The sequence below is a fragment of the Marmota monax genome, unplaced genomic scaffold (assembly GCF_021218885.2).
Source record: "Marmota monax isolate L192 unplaced genomic scaffold, Marmota_monax_Labrador192_F-V1.1 WCK01_AAM20220418_F8-fsc00063, whole genome shotgun sequence".
Classification (NCBI taxonomy): Eukaryota; Metazoa; Chordata; class Mammalia; order Rodentia; family Sciuridae; genus Marmota; species Marmota monax.
The window spans coordinates 7,537,650-7,561,473 of NW_026693726.1; the positions used below are offsets into that span (position 1 = coordinate 7,537,650).

General features: G+C 37.8%; 1 long non-coding RNA gene across 1 annotated transcript in view; it reads left to right on the forward strand.

Annotated features, from left to right (window-relative positions):
• The first annotated feature begins 1,531 nt into the window (after nt 1-1,531).
• LOC124103841 (uncharacterized) overlaps nt 1,532-23,824 on the forward strand; it is a 38,174-nt gene continuing 15,881 nt past the window's right edge. The window contains exon 1 of the long non-coding RNA XR_009228325.1: nt 1,532-1,718. This is a non-coding gene — a long non-coding RNA (uncharacterized LOC124103841). The remainder of the gene's footprint in view (nt 1,719-23,824) is intronic.

The window sequence follows — 23,824 nt, forward strand, 5'->3', positions numbered from 1 at the left end:
CAAATTCATGTGTTGGAATCCTTATCTCTAAGGTGATGGTACTAGGAAGTGGGGACTTTGGGGTGATTAGGTCAAGGTGAAGTACTCGTGATGAGATTCATATCTGTATAAGATGGACCCCAGAGAAAGTCCTCTCCCTCCCACCTTATGAGGCCACACTGAGAAGGCAGCATGTATGAACCAAGAAGTGGCACTCACCAGAGTACAGATTCTGCCTGGACTTTGAACTTGGACTTCACAAAAACAACCTCCAGATATTAATTTCTGGTTTTTATAAGTTACTCACTCTACAGTATTTTGTTATAGCAGTGTTACTGAACCAGGCCTGTTTTGCTTGTTGCACAGTATGTTAATCACTAAAATGAGTTTTGCAAAAGAGAGTTTATTCTCAAAACAGGCAAGTGAAGAGGTGGGAGACAAGTCTCAGATCCATCTCCCAGAGCACAGGATTTGGGTTATTTGTGTGAAAAAGAAGCAGAGTGATATGAAGATTGGGGAAAGGTGCTTGAAGGTGAAGTAATCAGTGGTCTGCACATGCATAATCAACCTTCATGGTTCTTCCTGGGATGCATGTTCAGAAAATAGTCACATTAGCATGATCTGAGGGTGCCCATCAGACACTTAACATTAACCCAAGTGAAGAGTTGATAGCTTAGACAAAAACAGCCTTCAAGCCCCTGGAAAGCAACCGTTAGCATCATAACCCATGTGTCAGAGGTGTCATCTACAGGAAAGCTAGTGGGAAGCTAATAATAGATAGCTCAGCTGTGTGACCTCCATAATTAGTGATTGTGTTAGTCAGCTTTTCGTCACTGTGACTAAAAATACTTGACAAGAAAAACTTGGAAGAAAAGTTTATTTTGAGCTCACAGTTTCAGAGGCTCAGTTCATGGTCAACCAGATTGCGTTGCTCTGTACCTGAGATGAGGCAGAACATCTTGGTGAACAGGTGTGATGGAGGACCAATGCTCAGCTCATGGCAGCCTGGGGTGGGGTGGGGGGAGACAGGGGAGAAGTAGCTGGGAAGAAAATATAATCCCCAATGGCACGCCCTTAGTGACCTACTTTAGCCAGCCATGCCCCACTTGCTTACAGTTACCACTTAGAAAGGCATTCAAGTTATTAATCCATCAAATAGATTAACTCTCACAATCTAGTCATACCACTCTGAACATTCCTTGAATCGACACATGAGTTGTTCAAGAGACACCTCATATGCAAACCACAATAATGATTTTTAGTTTTTTGCAAAAACTCCTTGTTTTGTTGACTGGCACGCTGTGCAGTGGACAAAACAGGCCTGATTTGGTAAGAGCTTCCTCAACAGACAAAGATACAGTTATGAGGAAGAATCTCCGTAAGTACTGCTTAGGAAGCCCTCTGATTCTCATGCTTCAAATTGTGATTAGCCAACCTGAGCCTACCAGTTTCTTTCTTCTATGCATCACTAGGGCAGAGCAATAATTACACCATTCCACTGTGTTTGTCTGTTCTGTTCCCCCCCCCAATAACTTTCATATGCCAGAGATGTTGTGCCAGAGCTGTGCATCCTCTGCCACTCCTATTCCATTCCAATTCATCCCATGTGAGTCTCCACAGCTACACTGCTGCAGCATGCCAGGGAGCACAGCGTCCCATTGTGACCCTCTGTTTCTAGGACACTCCTTGTTACCAGCTGCCTTTGATTGGATTTCCTGGGAGCAGAGCCAGAGAAAAATGTGAGTATAATTTTTTGAAACAGTACCATTGAAGAAAATCCTGGAAGGAATGGGAGAGAGGTAGGATATGGAAAGAAAGAGGAGAGCAAGGCTGTGGTTTCAGAAAAAAAAAAAATCTAAATTTAGCCTGAGTCCTGACAAGGACAGGGAGTACTGTCACATAGATCCCACACAGAGCTGTCCCACCTAAGGCAAGGGGATTAGGTTTTGTATCCCTCTATCACTCATACTTGAATCCATTGTGAATACTGAATCTTGAGTGATGTGAATTTGTGTTTTTAAATAAGGCTGATCTCAGTCCCCATTAAGCTTTCACATCTTTAGGATGGTTTCCTACCAGATTTTTGATCTGGGACAAGTTAATTACCCATTCTCACCTTTAGCTGCTTTCCAAAAATTGGGGATATTGATTGCTAGTTCAAAAAAATTATTGAAAAGTAAAGGAGACTATATAAAGCACTTGCTGATAAATTTTCATTAGTGCTTAGTGAGCACTAGTGAATGTTAATTCCAAATCCTCTCCCTTAATTATAGCACACTGTTATTTGATTTGAGACAAGTTGCTTAATTTTTCTGCATTTCAAGAAAATATCTGAATTCCTTCTGTATACAAATCCTACAGGATTGTTGTAGCATTCACACACACATGCACACATACATGCACAGACACACACCAAAAAAAATGACTTTTTAAAAGTATTACTAAAATTCAATATTTTGTTAGCATCAATGTTGTTTTGTTGGCAAATGAGTTCAAAAATCATTAGCATATTTTTAACTACAAGTTATGGATGCAAAGCAATTTTATTATCCTATACCACTTGAATGAAAATAAGAGAGTTATAAGGTATATTCTGCATATAATGAGCAAAGACTCTGAATCTCTGAGCAAAAATGAATAATTCTTTTATTCTAACTTTTAAGTCAAGGTAAACAGTTTGCTTTATTTATTTATTTTGGAAATTCCTAGCTTTCTTATAACTCATTAACTATTGAATGGTACATATTTAAATGAAGTATCACTGATAAAATTTGTTACTATCAGAGATAAATAGACAGAATGTCTTTAGTTTGTTTTAAATTATATATTTTAAATTGAAGAAATATAAGACAGAAAATACAAAATCATTACCTACAAAAAAGGATGTCTTCTTTAAATTTTTAAAAATTTTTTAATTTTTTTTTGGTACCAGGTATTAAGATGTCTTTTATTAAATGTTGACAAGCTAGTGCCTGAATACTCAGATCTACATCTTAAAAGGTATTTTGTTCCAAATTATAACCTTAACAGAGTCACCTGTTTTCTAAATTTTCCTTTTCTTCATTGTTAATTATTTCGTGAACTGTGGTTTACTTTACTGTTACTCTTCTTGGTTGCTTAACAACAATAACAATGACAGAGACTACACAAACAGAAAAGAAATGTAATAATACTGACAGAGTGACATCGGCAAAAATGACAGAGTAAGGATCTCCAACTCTCCTTCATCAAAACAAGAAGGAAATTGGCAAAAAAAAATTGTTAGAATCACCTTTTTCAGAATGCTGGAAATTAATCAAAGACTCACGATATCCAGGTAGTGTTTATTCAAGAACTGGCTGAATCTTGGTAAGAAAAGCAAACTTAATGGTAGTTTAACCTAATCTATTACCATGTCCACCTCTCTGATTCCACAGTAGCCTTGACAAATAATAGCCCACAGTCACAGTGAAAATCAATAGCCTGGCAGCCACCAGAGAAAGCAGAAAAGGATTAGATCTCCTTCAAAGGACCATTCTCAGAGAACTGTCATTATTTGACATAACCAATGGTTTCCTGGAAGACCACAACCATAAGCCTTTCTTTATTTGACCTCTTTCATGGTTGGAATGAACATGTGGCTCTGTGGGAGAGCACTAACCTAGGAAGCCCAAAACCAAGGGTTCAATCCATGCCAACACACACACACACACACACACACACAAATTAAATTAAAATAAAAATTTTTAAGTCTTTTCCTGACAGCATTTGTATAAGAGTGCATCTGCCTGAAGTGGTAGATAATAGTTGAGACACACAAAAAGCTAACCAAAAATCTTTAAAAAGGAAAAAAAAAACCTGCCCATGGAGTCTTTGATAAGCTATGACATATTCCTACAAATCTCAAAGGGTCTATGCATGTCCTGAGTAGTAAATATGTCCAAGAAAGACCTGATAAGGCCCTAAGCACTTCACCTGGCTGACTTGGAGGATTCATGTAAGCACAAAATGCAGGGCAAGGAAGAGTTATCAATTGCATGGCTGAGTGGTGAAGGTTTACCCCGACACACACAGCCCCTTAGCACAAAGCAGGAGGTGCAGTGGTTCATCCATTAAGAAAATCTCTGTCTAATCTTTACCTGACCACTAAACTGAGAGCTAAGACTTCAGTGACCACATATGGCAAGGAAGACATATTTTACAAAATTAGTTCAGAAAAGTCACTATACAGACATCCATGACAAACCCCTGAGAAGGAACAAGAGCATAATTCTAGATTTGCCACATTATATTATTTTACACTTAAAGTAATCACAAAATTTCAACAACAAAAAAGATTATGAAACAGGTCAAGAAATAAGAAAGTATGCCCCATACAAAGGAAGAGAAAGCAGTTATTTTAGTCAGTTTTTCATTGCTGTAACCAAAATACCTAACAATAACAACTTAGAGGAGGAAAAGTTTATTTGGAGCTCATGGTTTCGAAGGTGCAGTCTATGATCAGCCAACTCCATTGCTCTGGTAAGGCAGAACATCATGGTGGAAAGTCATGGTAGAGGAGTGCTTCTCCATTTATGGTGGCCAGGAAACAGAGATAGGAAGGGGTTTCAGGGAAGGTGAACCTTTCCAGGGCCCACCTCCAATGACCTACCTCCTCCAGCCATGCCCCACCTGCCTACAATTATCAGTATTCAAACTAGGATGAGCTCATTAGATTGTAGCTCTTGGAATCTGATCATGTAACCTCTGAGTATCCCTGCATTAACTCAGGAGCTTTTGAAGGACACCTCATATCCAAACCATGACAGCAGTCAACACGAACTGTCCCTGAGAAAGCCAGATGTTGGACTAACTAGACAAAGATTTTAAATTAGCTTTTTAAATATAGTCACAAAATTTTGGCTGGGGTTATGGCTCAGCTGTAGAGCCCTCACCTAGCACGGGCGAGGCGTTTGGTTCGATCCTCAGCACCACATAAAAATTAAAACAAATAAAAAGGTATTCTGTCCAACTACAACAAATATATATATACAAAACTACAGGAGACCATGCCTTAAAAAGCTAAAGGAAAATGCAAGAACAATGTCTTACCAAATGGAAAATATCAATAAAGACATTTCAATTATTAAAAAAAAAAAAGAACTAAATATAAATTCTGGAGTTGAGGGGCTGGGGTTGTGGCTCAGCGGTAGAGCACTCACCTAGCTCATGTGAGGCCCTGGGTTCGATCCTCAGCACCACATAAAAATAAATAAATAAAGGTATTGTGTCCAACTACAACCAAAAAAATAAATATTTAAAAAAATAATAAATAAATAAATTCTGGAGTTGAATTGTAAAGAATAATTGATTACAGAGGCTCAACAGAGATTTGAGCAGGAGAAAAAAATAACCAGTGAACTTGAAGATGGTCAATTGAGAAGCAGTCTGAGGATCTGAAAGGAAAGAGAAAAATGAAGAAAGTCTTGAAGAGCTGTCATTGCCCTACAGCACACCAACTTGCGAAAATGAGAGTCCCAGCAGGAGAGCAGAGAATACTCCAAAGGAAGATTAGAGGAAATAATAACTTTTAAACTGCCCAAATTGGATTTTTTTAAAAATGTCACTACATATCCAAGAAGCTCAGTGAGTTCCAAGTGGAATAAAAATAACACCTGGCAAGAAGTTAACTTTGTTGGAGATTTAGTGTTTAATTTTATAACTGTGTGATCTAAGAAATTGTTATTTATAATTGGGCTCCATGATTCTTTTTGGCTTTGCCCTCTCACTCACCAGAATAAATTATATTCTGATAGAGACAGGGAAAGATATAGAAAAGTAGATACGTTTGATGTCTAAATTCTAACTTGAGGGCAAGGAGGCCTACAGAAAAGAATAGAAATGAATACCAGTATTCTAAACTCATCTTACTCAGGACATAATATAAAATTGAATAAGAAATATGCATACACAGGCCATTGTTAAGTACTTAGACTCAGTCTGGGCTAAGTCTTAAGTGGATTTGTGTCTTTGTGTGTGTTCTGAGAACTAAACTCAGGGCTTATGTGTGTTAACCACATAGTCTACCACTGTGTTAGTTTTTCATTGCTCTGACAAAATATGTGAAAAGATCAATTTAAAAGAGAAAAGATTTACTTTGGCCCATGTTTTAGAGGTCTCAGTACGTGGCCACTTCACTCCATTGTTTTGGACCTATAATGAGACAGAACATCATGGTAGAGAGCATGTGGTAGAGCACAATTGCTCACCTTGTGATAACCAGAAGTAGAGAGAGAGACAGAGACACAAAGACGGAGGGAGGAAGTGGCTAAGGAAATAACATAACCTTCAAGGGCATGTCCACAAATACCAATTTCCTCCAACTAGGATCCACTACCTAAGTTTCCACCATTTTCCAATAGCCTATCAAATTATAGATCCATCAATTGATTAATCCATTGATGCAGTTAGAGCCCTCATAATCCAGTCACCTTCCAAAAGCCCCACCTCTATAAACTGCTACATTCGGGACCACAACTTCAACACAGGAACTTTTGGGGATTTCAGATTCACTATTGAAACCACTGAGCTACACCCGCAATCTCTCCAGTAGAAATTTTAAAATAATATATAAACAGATTCATGGAACTTGTGTTATTTTTAGCACCACTTCTATCAAAATCCAACATTTTGCTTAAGTTTTAGAAACTCTTTTACTAGGTCTCCTAATTTCAAGGGTAGTAAGTTTAAAATAACACAAAATTAGAGCTCCCCACATTCCCCTGAAAAAGTGCTACTTTGAAAGAGGTTCATCAATCTAACATAATTTCAGACAAGAGGTCTTGCACAAGAGGGGAGAGGTTGAGAGAGGAAAGGAGAAAGTAAAATAATAAGAACATTTTCTGAACAAGAGAAATAACTTTCTTACAATCACAACCCTTTATTGGTCATAAAAGTCTTATAAATTTTAGATTCTAGGTCCAATCTGGTGAAAATAACTAGTAGCTTTGCACAAATAGGCTGTTCTGATAAGAGCTCAACTTATCTAGGTATCTGATATTCCTTTCCAGACCTGAAATTCTGGTTTCAACCTTGCAGTTCACATAGCCTAGAGCATTTGCAAAATCAAACTATGAATGTTTGTCACTCAATTTTTCCCTACTGAACTATTTTCATCTTATTAAAACTCGTGTTGTCTTTATTGGCTGATTTCCAGCTGGTTGTCTTGACAGCATAACTGTGGGCATCTCCGTTGTTTCATTATCATAATGGTCATTCTGTTCCCCTTTGTTTTGTTGCTAACTTCCCATTTAATATAATTCAACCAACAAATAAACTTCCATGCCATCACTTAGCATTCATAATTATAAACATTATTTTCTGAAGGAAATTTTTCATTATATACTTGTGGTATCAAATAACAAATTTCTCAGAACTATATACAAAAAAATCTAAGGATGTATTTGTGGCATTGACATCAATGCTACAATTCTAAAAAATTGTGCAATGATTTCAATAACATAGCAATGATTTCTTTGGCTTCCATTTTTTCCACAAATCCCATAGTTTGTTATATATTAACAACTGGTTTGGACTCACCAACATATTATAAATGTCCTTAAAGTATTGGCTTTAAATCAGATGGAAATTTTAAGTCAGAATTCCATTTTAATTAACCTAAAGGATGTATAGGTTAGTTCTTTTGAATTTATCTTGTGATTCATGTGTATTCTCCTTTTTTTCTATCCTGAGTTATCATGCAGCTCTATATGCCAATGAAATGGAATAATATAGCAGGCAAAAACTTTGAAAGTGACTTTATCCAACACCTGCATTTGAAAGGGGCTCAGAGAAACTAAGTGTACAACCACAGTGACACCAGGGCTGCAAATCATTGCTATAATACTTCACACAAAGGAACTTGCAAATTTTCTTAAAGATGATATGTTCTATGCATGCATACACACACACATACACACACAGATTGTGTTCTGTATGTCTGGTAGAACACAGGGGCATCTTCTACCTGAGGATGCTAGCTAGCCTCCTCATTCTGAGTGCATTTAAAGAGGATGAAGATGTCAGGCACTGGTCACAGACATCACAGCCAGATCACTCTCTGACAGACCCAGATTGTGGATAGTCTTGCTTCTAAATAAATATTTCACAAATACCCCTGTGAAGGAAAACTAAATTATTTGCCTGCGCAGAGGCCCAAAAGTCTCCATCCAGTTCTGCATTCATTGAGACCACTTCCTGCACCAGGTTGCAAAAAATAGTGCTGGGATGCAATTTTATCCAGCCATTTAAGAAATTCCAATGAGACGGTCTTCCCCAGACTTTAACCGCATAAACAAATGCAATAGATATTTTTAAAACTCATTGGAGAATTTTAAAGGGAAGGAAAAGGAGTGAAAAAAAAGGATAGAATAGTAATACAAATAAGATGTAGAACTGACAGATGAGAAGTGGAAATTTTAATGGAATAGGTTGCAGTTTTGTTTGTGTGATGGCATTTAGTTAAACTGACTTACTTATTAACTGATGGAACTTGCTTTCACTGAACTGATGAGACCAGACTGTTTTCTTTTATGTCATACAGACATAATATATAAAGGAAGGAAATTCATCATTTAAACATTAAGCGACATTTCCTCAACAAATTCATGTGCAGTTAAAGTTTATAGAGTATTTCATATTATTGAGCACTCTGATAGATCTTTTCATGGTTGGGATCTTATTTAATCCTCAGAATCATTTAAATAAATGTTTTCTACTTTATGTGCAAATTATGCTAATCACTCAAAAGCTGTTAGAAGTTAGAGGTGGGAGGGGTAAAGTTAGAGGGGTAAAAGATTAAACATTTACATATGGAACTGCATGAAACTTTGTATTGGATATTTATTGCTATACGATAAAGTAAAACTTAGTAACTTAAATAATGATCCTTTATCTCTCATAGTATCTGTGGGTCAGGAAATCAGACAAGGCATGGTGGTATGCTTTATCTCTTCTCAACCATGACTGGGGCCTCAGTTGGATGTCTGGAAGGCTGGGGCTGGAATCAGCTAGGGTTTTTTCACACGCAAACGATGGTTGGTGTAGCTATTGGCCACTAACCTAACAGAGGTCTGGGCTTCCTCACAACACAGTGGCTAGATACCCAGGGTAAGCATCCTGAGAGGAAAAGAGCAAGAAACAGAATTTGTCTTTTCTGTGACCTAGCCTTCTAGCCTCCAAATTACACAGGATCCCCACCACCATATGTCATTGGAGCAATCAGGACAGTCACAAGACTCTGTCTTGAATCAAGAAGCAGGATCATCACCAACATTACCTTCATCTCTTGGGAGAAGAAGTCAGTCATACTCCTAAAAGAAGTTGTGGGAGGGAATAAATACACAAGCAGAGTATGTAGTATATCACAAACTTGGTCTCTGGTAAAGAATTCAGGGTAAGCCTTGAATTTAGTCAACATAGGAAGAGCATGTCAGGATCTTACAGGTGGTCAGGTAAGGGAAAGATCAGAGATCACTACTAAATGGATATGGAGGCAGGTTTCACAGAAGAAACAGCACGCGAGTTTTATTCTGGGGAAGAATTTCCATTTATTTACTCATTGGGTCCCTATCAGATATGTGGATGACAGCACATTAGGTAAAAACAGAAGAGAAAATTCTACTCCCAAAGGCACAAGCCTGGGTGCAATTTCATGGGGAGGGATCAGAGCTTCCTCCAGTAGAAACCACTCACTAGATCTTTCGATTCTATCCTTCCATGGTGATGTTCCTCCTAGTGTTGCTAGAAGCCAGGAATACTGCAGGAATCCTGAATCGCTCTTTCCTGATTTTTTATTCTATACCCCAGCACATAGAGGTACCATGGGAGACTTATAACCAAGAAACTTTTTTATTACTAAGAGAGAAAAATTTTACAAAACACACTGAATGGAATGAAAGTCTGTTTGGATACCATTGGGTTGCCTTTTTGAAAATCATTAAAGAAAGCCTGATTTGTTGAAATGCATACATTCAAGGTTTTTTTAATATTTAAAGGCAAATATATTTCCAATTTCCATTTTCTCTTTTATTTCATTCTTTCCTGTTTTTTTTATCTCTCATTCCTCTCATGATTCCACATGAGACGAAGATCAAAGCTTTTGCCTGTTGATGAGAACATGTGCAGAAAAATCTAAATGACATTTATAATAGTTGTTAATTGGATCAAAGAAACTTGGAATTAAAAATCACGATTGGGATTTTTTAATCCCATCAATTATCCTGTCTCTGAACAAGTAATGATACTAGGGCATTGTTTTTATTAATAGCTCCAAGTCTTGTTTTTTATTATAAAATGACTTTCTAAAGTAGGATATGCCCCAGATTTATAATCAGCATTTCAGGAAAGAAGTGTTCACTATTTTAAATGCATACACATATAAAATTACTGATTTAGGGAACTCAGTGTAAAATCTACCTCTCCAAATTTAGAATAAAAATTGACCTTGATTCAACTGTGATTTTTTTCTCCTCATCTATGATTAGCTAATAATTATACTTATCTTGAAATTAGATCATCAGATATAGTTATGAACTTTATGAATTTTAGTTCTAATAGAGGATCAAGCCTGATTATTTTAAAACAGTTATTTCAAAAGGATAAAGATTTCATTGTATATTTCTAAGTTATAGAATTTTGTTGTTTGTTTGTTTGTTTTGTTCTTTATTTGGTTTAGTTTAGGTAGTTTGTTCGTTCATTTGTTTTTTGGTACTGGGTATTGAACCCAGGGACTTTTTACTACTGAGCTACCTCCCCAGCTCTTTTTATTTTAAGACTAGATCTCTCTAAGTCACTCAAGGCCTCACTAATTTGCTGTGGCTGGCTGCAAATTTGTAATCATCCTGCCTCAACCTCCTGAGTCACAGGATTATAGGCATGCACTACCACACCCAACTGGAGAATTTTTCTTAACACAGAAATGAGATGGTTCAAAACTCCCATTTCTCCCTTCTAAAACTCATTAGACCTGGACCAGAGGCAAAAATTCAAGTACAATAAAATTTAGGTAACTCATCTCATCAGATTTAATCAGATTCAGAGACCTCCCCACTATAAGAAAAACCCTAGATAATCTATTGTTATCACCACTCTGCTTCAGAAGCTGTATTCTGCAATTCACTTCAAGATTTAAAAGTACTGAATGATTTCTAGTGTGGTTTAAGAAGCCTAAGGATAGTTTCTAGGGTAAAATCCAAGAAAAGGATGTAAGATCTAAGTTGGTAAGAATCCCAAATTATGAGAAGTGGGCATAAACCACCAATAGTGACAAGACTTGTTTGGTATCCACACACATGTGGGAGAAAGTAGAAAGAGGAAAATGGGGCATTCATGTGCCCAGAAAACAGAAGCATCCAAAATCACTAATAGTAACTACTGAAGCATAGCAGCAAGATTGACAAAGGATTCTGCAAACTCTATTTACAGGTGAGAGAGCAAGGGCACTATGGGAAGGTCAGTAGGTGACAAAATGGTCTTGGTCCTAGAAATTCTCAAAATATAGTCCTGAGCTCACCTCTAGAGTAAACTGGTCTTAGTCTTCTTAGACTGCCAGATCAAAATACAATAGACTTAATGGTTTACACAGCAGAATTTTAATTCTCATGGTTCTAGAGACTGAAAAGTCTAAGGTCAAGGTTCCAGAAAACTCCAAGCTTTAGCAAGAGCCCTCTTAATATGTAGATGGTGGCCTTCACAATATGTACTCACGTGGCAGAGAGAGGAAGACCTGTAGCATGTTTTCCTCTTTTATAAGGGTACAACTTCTGTTAGATTAACTCTTATGGATGGTTAATTTAATCTGTTAGATTAACTCTTATGGATGGTCACAGAATGGCCAGATGGCTAATAAAACATTTCTGAGTATGTCAGTGAGAGACTTTCCAAGAAGAGATTAGCATCTGGCTTGGCAGACTGAGTAAAGAAGATGGCCCACACCAGCACAGGTGGCCATCCTCTCATCTCCTGAGGGCTCAAATAGAACAAAAAGGTAGAGAGAGGTTGTATTTACTTTCTGCCTGGTTTCTTAAGCTGGGACATTGATCTTGTGCCTGTTTTTCAGAACTTTAGACCTGGATTTGTATCTGCACTGCCAGCTCCCAGGTTCTCATGCTTTCAAACTATACCACTAGCTCCCTGGGCCTCCAGCTTGCTGATATCAGATCATGGGACTTCTCAGTCTCCATAATCACATGAGCCAAAACCTTATACTATATATATATATATATATGTATGTACATACACACACACACACATAGATGTGTGTGTGTGTGTGTGTGTCCTTTTGAGTCTCACATAGGACTCCATCCTTATAATCTCATTTAACTTGAATCATATCATTAAAGATTCAAGGAAGTAAAGCTGGCTGCCAGATTCGAACATTTGGCTACCATGCAGACATTACAGATGACAGACAAATAATTACCCAATGTTATGGTTGGATATGAGGTGTCCCCCAAAAGCTCACATGTGAGACAATGCAAGAAGTTTCAGAGAAGAAATGATTGGGTTGTGAGAGTTTTAACCAAATTAGTGAATTAAGCCCTGATGGTATTAACGGAGTGGTAACTGGAGGCAGGTGGGGTGTGGCTGGAGGAAGTGGTTAATTGGGGGTGTGGCTATGGGGCATATATTTTGTATCTGGCTCATGGCTGTTCCCTCTCTCTCTGCTTCCGGATCTCCTGTGAGCTGCTTCCCTCCACCACACACTCTGCTATGATGTTCAGCCTCACGGAATGGACTATGACCTCTGAAACCATGAGCCCTTTTCCTCCCCTATAATTGGGTCGGTCAGGTCCTTTAGTCACAGCAGCGAAAAAGCTGACTAAAACTCCCAACATAATTAAGGAAAATATGCTTCAACATGTTTAACTGTAATCAAAAATATAACTTGTGAAATTTGATAACTGGAAAATATTCACAACATAAACTTGCTACCAGAATAACACTCTCTATTTTTTTTAATGTTTTTACTGTATCAAGGTTATGATTGGTTCAGGACCAGTGAGACAATATTTTTAGTACAGAAAACAGCAGCAATAAAATAAACAAGAATGTGGCTGGGGCTGTACCTCAGTGTAGAATGCTTTCCTAGCACGTGTGAGGCCCTGGGATCAATCCTCAGCACCACATAAAAATAAATAAACAAAATAAAGGTACTGTGTCCATCTACAACTAAAAATTTAAAAATAAACCAAAAAAAAAAAATGTCTTTCAGCCTGGCAGTGTGTTCAGGGCAAGGGAGTGTGGGTGGCCCTCTGATTAAAGAAGCTAAGGCAAGGCCAGAAATCACTTTGTATTCTAAGTACAATAGTCAATGAGTCAGAATCATAGCCAGTAATTAAGCCTCTGGGCCAGTACCTTCATCATGACATTTGTTCCTGCACAGACAGTGTGACCTTTATTGGACTCAAGTAGAAATTCTTGAAGGTCTGACCGACCAATATACAAAACCAATTCTGAAGACTCTAATTGGAGAAGTACCTTCATTCAATGCTTCCAGACTCAAGGAATTTTAAAAGGGGCCTGGATTGGGAGGAATGCAGGAAACAGAAAGACAGATGGAAGAAAAGAAAATGTGGCCCAAAAAAGGCAGCAGAAATGCTCAGCTTGTTCCATTCTATAAATTAAAGTTTTAGATAGAATATCTTTTGAAGAAAGCATTTAGTGGCTTTGAGAAAAGAGAGAAGCAGTTCTTAAACCACTGATTTAAAGAGCGGATGTATTTTATTACAAAAGTCAACGCACTACACAATTTGTAGGATAGTGATATTAAGGAAGAACACTTTCCTGTTGACTTTCATTCATTCTCTCTGAGCCATCCTGAACCTCCTGCTTATTAGAACACTTCCTTATCTTACGCTGTCCCACAAACACACACACACACACACAACACAAACACAGAATCTCTGATTCCTCTGGTAGATCTGGGGTTTGGGTTCATATAGTTATCTTCTATGCCAGAAATACCTAGGAGGTTATCTCAGTGTGTACAGTGCTCCCTTTGATTCTAGAGTTAGGTGGTCCCTCTTAAGCTTCCTCTGCTTGTCAATAATAGGAAATTCAAACTTGCCAAGCCAGGACCTTCATGACTGTAATGTTGTTCCATGGAGAAACTGACTCAGCTCCTCCTGATCACTTAAGACTAAGCCACAGTACCTTCGTCTCCCTATCAGCTATGGCTTTCTCACCCATGCCTGCTGCATGAGACCATTGCTTGGACTATGCTCCTGTGGGAGGCCCCAGCAGAACAGATTAAAAATGGAGTTGCCATGCTCAAGTTCACATCACCAAAACAAATCTCAGCTGCTTATTTGACCTTCAAGAAACCAGGAGAAATGAGAGAGATAACAATCAAACTTCCCAAACAGGCTTGTTTCAATCATGATAATGAAGTTCCCTCTGCCTTAATCCTTACACACACACAAAAAGTAATCCGATGTTAACCAGTTTTTCTCTAACAAGGAGAGTAAATATTAAATGACTGGCCTGCTTTTTGCTCTTTGTTTCTGCTTTTTTCAACCCTTCTTTATCTCTAAAATCAATCTCTTCTGATTAGATCATTGAAACACTTACTGTATTTTATGAAATAAAGAGTTGCCCAATTCCTGAATTGCAAAATCAAGCCATTTAATATCTTTAAATGGTTGCAATTTTATTTTCTGACAGACTAATTTTAATCTAAAAACTAATTCCTAACTTGTGCCTAGAATGTGTTCTGGAATCCATGTCAATATTTTCCACTTCTCTGTGGTCATGTGCTTTGTCTCCCCATAAATGCTCTTTTTATGATGCCCTTAAACACACAATTGCCCACAATCCCACTCTTCTCACTTCTGGGCCAGGTTCTTTGAATATCCATAGTTCTGTCTCTAAAGTTCTAAGAGTAACTTTTTTTCACCCATCCTACTCTATGCATAGCCCAATGTGGTGGTTGCTGTTTCTTCTTTCTGGTTTCATTCTCCCCATCTCAAATTTCTCCCTGCTTTATTACATTGAACAAGTCATTCTCTCCCCGTCTCCATCTTCAAACATAATCTTCATCATACTTAGCAAACAAAGGGTTTTCTTTTGCCAGGATCAAACTTTTTCTCCCCCTCCCATAAACTGTGGGGTTTATGAATCATAAATATCATTATTAGTAGTAGAAGTAGTAGTAGTAGTATTGAGGATTGAACCCAGGGGCACTTAACCACTGAGCCACACCCCCAGCCCTTTTGATTTTTTATTTTGAGACAGTTTCTTGCTAAGTTGCTTAGGGGCCTTCCTAAGTTTCAGAAGCTGGCTTTGAGCTTGCAACCCTTCTGCCTCAGCCTCTCAAGTCGATGGTATTACCAGCATGCACCACCATGCCCAGTTTATAAATTATTTTTGATTAATTAATTAATTAATTTTAATTAGGTATATATGACAGCAGAATGCATTTTGATTCATTATACACAATTTCAGCACAACTTTTCATTTCTCTGGTTGACACGATGTAGCATCACACCATATGTGCAGTCATACATGGACTTAGGATAATGATGTCCATTTCATGCCACCATATTTCCTGCCCTATACCCCCTCCCCACTTCTCCCTCCCCTTTGCCCAATCAAAGTTCCTTCATTTTTCCCATGCCCTCCCTCCCCCAGTTATGGATCAGCATCTACTTATCAGAGAGAATATTCGGCCTTTGGATTTGGGGGATTGGCTTACTTCACTTAGCATGATATTCTCCAACTCCATCCATTTACCAGCAAATGCCATAATTTTATTTTCTTTTAATGCTGAGTAATATTCCATTGTGTATATATACCACAGTTTCTTTATCCATCCATCTACTGAAGGGCATCTAGGTTGCTTCCTCAGTTTAGCTATTGTGAACTGAGCTGCTAGAAACAATCAATGAGGTGAACAGAGAGCTTACATTTTAGGAGCAAATTTTTGCCACACACACATCAGATAGAGTTTTAATCTCCAGGATATGTAAAGAACTCAAAAAACTTAACCCCCCCCAAATCAAACAACCTAATCAATAAATGGGCTGAGCAGCTGAACAAACACTTCTCAGAAGAAGATATACTTTTGATCAACAAATATATGAAAAAATGTTCAACATCTCTAGTAATTAGAGAAATGCAAATCAAAACTACTCTAAGATTTCATCTCATGCCAGTCAGAATGGCAGTTATCAAGAATTCAGGCAACAATAAATTTTGGCGAGGATGTGGGAGGAAAGGCACCCCATACATTGCTGGTGGAACTGCAAATTGGTGCAACCAATCCGGAAAGCAGTATGGAGATTTCTTAAAAAACTTGGAATGGAACCACCATTTGACCCAGCTATCCCACTCCTCAGTCTATACAGAAAGGACTTAAAATCATCATACTACAGTAATGCAGCCACATAAATTATTATTTTTAAAGTCAGTCTCTAAAGTAGCATAATTCCAATATTATATTTTGAGAGACATGATATACATATGAGTGTAAGATAAGCATTTATGGATATAGAGAGAACACTGAGTCTCTAAAGGAAATGCCCATAAACATTTGGGATGCAGAAAAAACAACACATGAGCAACACATTTCATGTCACCAGGGATTTAGGCATCAACAGAGTAAAGGTAAAACCATAAACATTGCTATAATCTGAGTACTGGTCCCCACCCCTCAAAACCACATAGTAAATTTTAACCTTCAAAGTGATAGCATTAAGAATGTGGGATGATTAAGTCATGAAGGCAGCTCTCACACATTAGTGCTCTTATTAAAATAGGTGCAATAAAGCTCCATCATCCCTTCCACCATGTGAGGTCACAACAAGAAGGCATCATCTATTCACAAGAAAATACACCCTCACCAAACACCAAATCTTCCAGTGTTTTTGATCTTGGACTCCCCTTTCCCAAAATTGTTAGAAATAAATTTTTGTTGTTTCTAAGCTACCCAGTTTATATTTTTTAGAGCAACACAAATGAAATAAGACAAGCATTAAAGGCTAATGTCCACTTAATTGCTTTTTCTGCAAAGGAGAACCTTTTGAGACCATCAGAAAAACAAGAGAGATAATAATTCAGCAGGAACCTTTATGATGTTGGATGCTAAGAATATCTAGCAAATGCATTTAACCTCTACCCATTGTCCTCCAAAGTTATAATTAAAATAATGTGCCAAAGGCCATTGTATGGCATCTGAGACTCATTTACAAGTGATTACAAACAGATTCCTTTTCTGAAAATCTGGACTTCTGGCATTCCTTACAGAACATCTACATGTTCTGCACATCAGATTGCAATAACTGTAAGGACTCCCTACAGCTTACATATCACACTGGAATATACTTTGGCAAATTGTTGTTAAATGAAAGTCAGAAGTAGGATTGATGACATATTACGGAAGTCGTGGTCAGTGTATTTGGCCAAGATAGTCCAACAGTACATTTCAATCCCTCCTAGCTCTTTGAAAGATGGAGCTGTGTGCCATTTTGAGTCGTGGCTCAAATAGGTTCACAGCACTGGGTTTATATGCCTGCATCTAAGGCTCCACAGTGAAATGCAACTTTCCTACCAAGGAAAACTAACTGTGGGCCTCAAGACATTATTTGGGAAAAGATCTATATTTGAACATGTTTCCCCAGACAAATTTTATGGAGTACAATGTGAGTCCCAGGGACAAGAGGCTGAAGGCAGAAGAGACAAAGTGTAGGGTGATCCCACATCTCCATGGGGCCCCATAGACCTGGGAACAATTGTCTGGAACCCTGACAGGTGTAGAACTAGGTTTGTGGGTAGGAGTGGAACTCTGTGCATGGGGCACCAGCACAGGGTAACTTCAGAGAACTACCCAGAAAACCAGAAGTGCAGATGCCTCTGTGATGGGTGCCTCCCTCCACCACACAGGCATGGAGTTCTGGGTCTTGGATTCTTGTAGAGATGGCTGATTATCAGGGACACAACTGGAAGTATCATTCCCTTTCCATCCTGCAGAAGCAGCAGGAAAGGCCCTGGCTTGTGAGCAAAATCCCTCATAAGAACGAGATTGGTATTTGGCCTCCAGAACAGAGAGGAGTTCCGTGCTGTGCGTACTGTCCATGTCTGTGTGGAATCTGAAAGTTTTTTGGCAAGAGGAAAAAAGTAGCCATCAAGTCTGAGTAAAAGATATAGAAGAGGCAGGGGAAAGTAAAGGAAAAAGGTACAGAATGGAGCTAATAGAGAATTACTGTAAATAAAAGCAAGGTTGAGGTATTATTGGAAGCATTCAGACATCAAAACTGAGGACTACCTTACCTAGTATAGGACTTACAGCTTCTTCCGTTCTAGAGTACATTTATAATCATCTTAATAAAAATCATATCTTCTCGGCTCATGGTATTTCTCCTCTCTCCCAGCACTAGGCTGCCTCCCTCTTCCCCTGCCTAACCAAGCTTTGTGTTCTAAACCAGAAAAGATTCACACTTTCCTTTATAACATGCTTTGTTTCACAGTCTCTCTCACACACACACATACACACACACAAAAAAAAAAATCTGATAGACTGTTTTCACATATTTTGGGTGATAATAAAATCTCATTGTTTATCCTCAGAAAAAATGCCTGGAAATACAAAACATTCAATCACAGGAACAAGTTTAAATCATGGCATGTCAGATTTTGTGATAGGTCAATGAAAGATGGTTTCCTTCAAAATTCATCATGAAGAGTCGTTCACTTCATTTGTATACTAACATATGTTTCCTTAGGCCAACCCAACTTTCAGGTTAAAATAGAGCTATCCAAATAGTAATTAAGTGTACAGCAGTCCTCCCTCATTCATGTGGGATATGTTCCAAGATCCCCAGTCAATGCCTGAAACAACAGATAGTACTGAGCCCTAGTGAGCAGGTAGCATATACATTGTGGATATACTGGACAAAGTCACACCGTCTGGTAAGACAAAGCAGGATTGCATAAGGTTTTGTTGTGCCACAAAAACCAATGTGCATTTAAATTTATGTTATTTATACCTGAAATTTTTCATTTAATAGATTTTTTTAATTTTTAGTTGTAGCTGGACACAATACCTTTATTTTATTTTATTTTTTAATGTGGTGCTGAGGATCTAACCCAGTACCTTGCACATGCCAGGCAAGCACTCTACCACTGAGCCACAGCCACAGCCCCTTAATATTTTTTTTACCATGGTTGTCCATGGGTAACTAAAATATCAGAAAGGGAAATATGATAATGGAGGACTACTGTACATCCCTGGCTCCCCTACCTATCTGTGAACCAACTACCTCCCATTGGAAAGCTCCTCCCCCCAGTCACTTCTGGGAAGTTTTCTGTTGGGAAGTGGGGATGCATATCTTATCTGCTATCACTCTTGTCACTCTCTTGTTCTTCTGTTCCTGTCCCTTTAGTGATGGCCACAACCTGCTACCCACCAAGCTACTGAAGACCCCATTCATGAATGTTAAAGTCACATCCTGCCACTGGGATTGCACCTGTTACATTTTAATTGGTTCTAAATCCCCACAATATTAATGAGTTCTGTGCTATTTATTTGTACCTCACCTAGTTTCAACAGGATTTAAAATTCTTTAAAATGTATGCAATGAAACTAGATGACAAGTAGGAAGTGAGTTCATAAAAGCATAGAGTTGAAAGATTAACATGGGAATAGATGAAAATAGTGTACAAAATGCACAACATAAAATTGAGCACAATTGCTTGACCTGGCCTGAATATTTGGCTCTGGGCTCCCTAGCAGTCACTGTAAAAAGGAAATTACAAAGAGAATCTCTTTCATTCTCAGTGTCTGAGAGAAATTTCTCCTATAGATAGATCTTTATAAAGAAGTTTGTTGTTTATTTAGTACCTTTTATCTTCACCAGTATCCTTACCATAAAAACAAGACTATCCCTAAGGTCATTTTTAATAGTCCTTCAATATCTATGGCATGTTATATGAATTAAGTTCACAGTAGCAAAGTAGTAGGACAGAAACAGTGTGGTTTAGGTTTTAAGCAGAAATGAATGTGCAAATGACCTGCATATTTTTAGGTGCATCTTCACATTTTCTTTCAGAGAGAGTCCAGGAATCAGAGTCACCTACTTGACAAGTACTTAGAAGAACAAGTATTCTGTGATATAATTTAAAAGCCCACACATATACTTCTGCAGTCAGCCAAGCCAGGAGTAAGGTTAAAAGGTTCTTAAAAAAAAATGTGGCACCTAAAAAGTCATCCACATAAAAGAAGTCACCTTTGAACTGAAGTGGGCTGAGGGTACTAGAGGACACAACAAGACTTTATTTTTTTTATTAGTTGCTCATGACAATACAATGATCCTGACATATCATACATTTGAATCAAATGGGTATAATTTCTCATTTTTCCAAGTGTACAGGCTGCAGAATCACATTGATTATACAGACACATGTATACATACAGCCACACTAGTGTCTATTTTATTCTGCTGCTCTTCCTATCACCCCTTCCCCTCCCCTCCCCTCCCATCACCTCTCTCTACCCAATCTAATGTAACACATTTCTTTTTTTTCCCCTCACATCATCATACATGTATTTTGTATAATGATGAGGGTCTACAACAAGACTTTAAACACCAACATACAGAAGGAAAAAAAATGAGTAGTTGAATCTCAAAGTTCTTAGGACATGGAAATAATAATCTTTTTTCAGAAAGCTATTTACCAAAATCCCAATAAAGCAACAACAACCCCTCCCTCATTAAAGCACCTATTGAGCATACAATTTTAGGCAATGGAATTATCTCCTGAACCTCCAAGATCATAGGATAAATTGACCCCAACAGGATTTATCTGCTTTATTGGACTGTTACCTATCAGTCAGTTATAGGTTGGGAGGAATCTATTAAAAATTAAGAGGTTTTTATTTCCGAAGTCCTTCTTGCTCAAAATACTTTTAAAGGTAATCCAGTTGTCAATTAAGGAACTTCTGTTCATAAAACTAAAATGTGATCTTTACCTAAAAGCATACTCATATTTATTCTCAGGACTCACACTGGGAATTTCATTGAATCCTTTTCAATTTAAACAGATTCAACTGAATAAAAGTAAGATTATTGTCCCCTTCTAAACCTTCCAAAAAGTATAGAACCCTTGAAAACCCAAGAAAAGGCACTTTTTTATAACAAGTGTATTAGCAAACCAAACTTTAAGTCCATTTTTAAAAACAACAATAATAAAATCAAGTTCCACTAGAAGGTGCTAGCCAGAAAACTTGATTTGACAGAGCTTAAGAAAACAAGACTTATGCCATGAGAATGAGGGCCCATTTATTCTTTTATTTATATAGTTCCAGCAGATGAGAGGGTTTCTTTGATGAGGATCTCAGAACCATGATCTGCAATTTTACCAGTTTCTTTCTAATTCTTCAAATTAGTGGTCCAAAGTCAAAGACTTGATGAGGACCCCTGGTAGGGGTGAGGCTAACCTTTGGTCTATGTACCTGCTACTCTGTTTAGGGACAAGTCATACCAGTTCTGTTATTTGGCCCCATTTCGCCATCTGCTATCTTTATCAGTAAAAAGGAAACTCCTATTTATTTTAAAGATTTTGTCCCAGGAAGTTTTAAAATTTAAAAAAGACAGAATTGACCCCTAACTGAGCTTGGCATCTGTAAACTTATTCTGGTATCAATTCTGGGGCCAAATTTCCATTCATCCCACACAGTCCTACCATTATTAACTCAGTGTCATTTATTACAAGACAATTAAAGCCAGACATTTTGAATTATGAGATTTCATTTCCATAACAGATGATTTCCACATCATTTATGGTTTATGGCTTAGAAGGAGAAAATAACAAAATTTAGTCCAAACAATGTAAATACATTCTTACTCTAGCCAGTAAAGATACTGAAAAGAGAAAATTTCTCAGGCTCTTTCTCCAGACCCCCGAAGAGGAAAAACATTTTGACAATAATCCAGAACAAAGCCTCCAAAATGGTTCCAAAACCAATTAGAGACACAATGACAAAATAGTAAATAACTTTGAAAAAGTGAATCATAGAGCTGTAAACATCAAACGAATAGTTTAATATGGCCAATCTAAAATGTGTATTACAAAAGGAAATAATAATCTGGTCAGAAAATATGGATGAAATCTGGAAAGGTAATCAACATGATATTTGACAGAGTCATTTTAGATTAAGACATCCGAGGATTACAACTTCCAACTCACACACTGTAGTTAAGAATCCGTGACAGGAACAGAGAGAGGCCAACATCAGGCATCACTGCCAGAGCTCAGATTGATGTGCGCATCTCCAGTCTCTAATACTTCCCCCGCTGATACGCCCTATGTTGAAGAAATAAATGTCTGGGGAGCAGAAGACCTTTCAACTAGATAGAGCACTGTGTTAGAATGAGAATTAAGGGAATTTGATTCTGACATGACCCCATCAAATCCCAAACCTCATTTTGCTGATAGAGATCAGAGAAAAAAAAAGCCAAAAGGTTGAATCTACACTTGTGTGCCAGTAAAAATTCCATTGCAAGTTTTACAGAGAGAACTGACATTTGGGAATGTATAGGGAACGTGGATGAAATGCCAAATGGAAGTCTGCAAGATCATGCTGACTTCCAGCAGGTATGCAACTCACTAAAAAAAAAGGTGGTGGTTGGGTAAAAACTCATTGTTAGAAACTCCTTTGTTCCTATCAGAAGCATATATCTCTACCTGAGCTATCCCACCTGGTGATGGGAATGTACAACAAACAATACCTGGAGCAGGCAAAGTCTCAGCAGCTGAGTTCCAATATTTCCATGAAAATCTTAGTCCTACTTAACTGTGCAAGAGACTCTTCAAACTGGGTAACATGGAGTTAAAAAGCATCATTACCTCATCATTTTATTAAAAATAAATAAAATTCATAAATTCTTAAAGAAGCTTTTTGGTCTTGTTTTTAAAATGTTTCAAGAATATTCTAAAAACTTTCCATTTTGCAATGCTAGTTAATAGCAAGTTCACTTTTATACAGGTGGATCTTATAGTCTTTTGGGGTCCTAAAATCTGTGTCAGAGTTAAAAACATAAATTTACAGGTGACAAATATTAGAATCTCTCAGAATGAATGGGATTCCTAAGAATTAACCAAAAGAAAGAAACGGTTGCCAGAGTTTGTAGTGGAAATATTTGTTTAAAACCCAGCAAATCTTCCTATCATGCACTGGACTCTGAGATCTAATGTTCAGTCCCTGCCCTCGGTGCCTTAGGAGTTAGTTTGAAGACAGACACTAATCATGTTCAGGGACAATGACAAGCCGGTGTTGCCTGCTCCTTGTACTCAACACAATCCTGTCTCCTCTGAACAAAGGTCAGAGAAAATATGCTGTTAAATAGAGATGTCCTAGAAATGACAAACAAAAATAGACTTAACATGATTTCCGTAAATAAAACAGAACATTGAGAGCAAGATGCTGAATCTGGAGTTTCCGCGGAGGATAGAAATTCATGCTTCAGTCCTTCGCACAACCTCGTTACCAACCAATATCACCCAAGATTCAGCAATTGAGATAAAAAAGGGCACCTCAGGAGGTAGGAGGTTGGGAATTTAAGAAGCCCTTTGCTCAAGCAATAGCAAAGAAGAGAAGAGTTACTGGCTTCCAGAACAAGAGGGTTGCTAAGAAAAGTTAAGTCAACTCTATTTAAAATCCAGTAAGCAATAAGGAGTACTATTACTCTTAAGCCTTCATATAATGTAGAACATTTGGGGCTTGTTAATTGTTTGTTCCTGTTTCCCTAGAAAGGGGGATTTTTAAATAAGCTAAAAGAGAGGCCCAGGTGAGTATAATTTAGAAAAGGCTCAGAATTTGTCCTAAGACCCT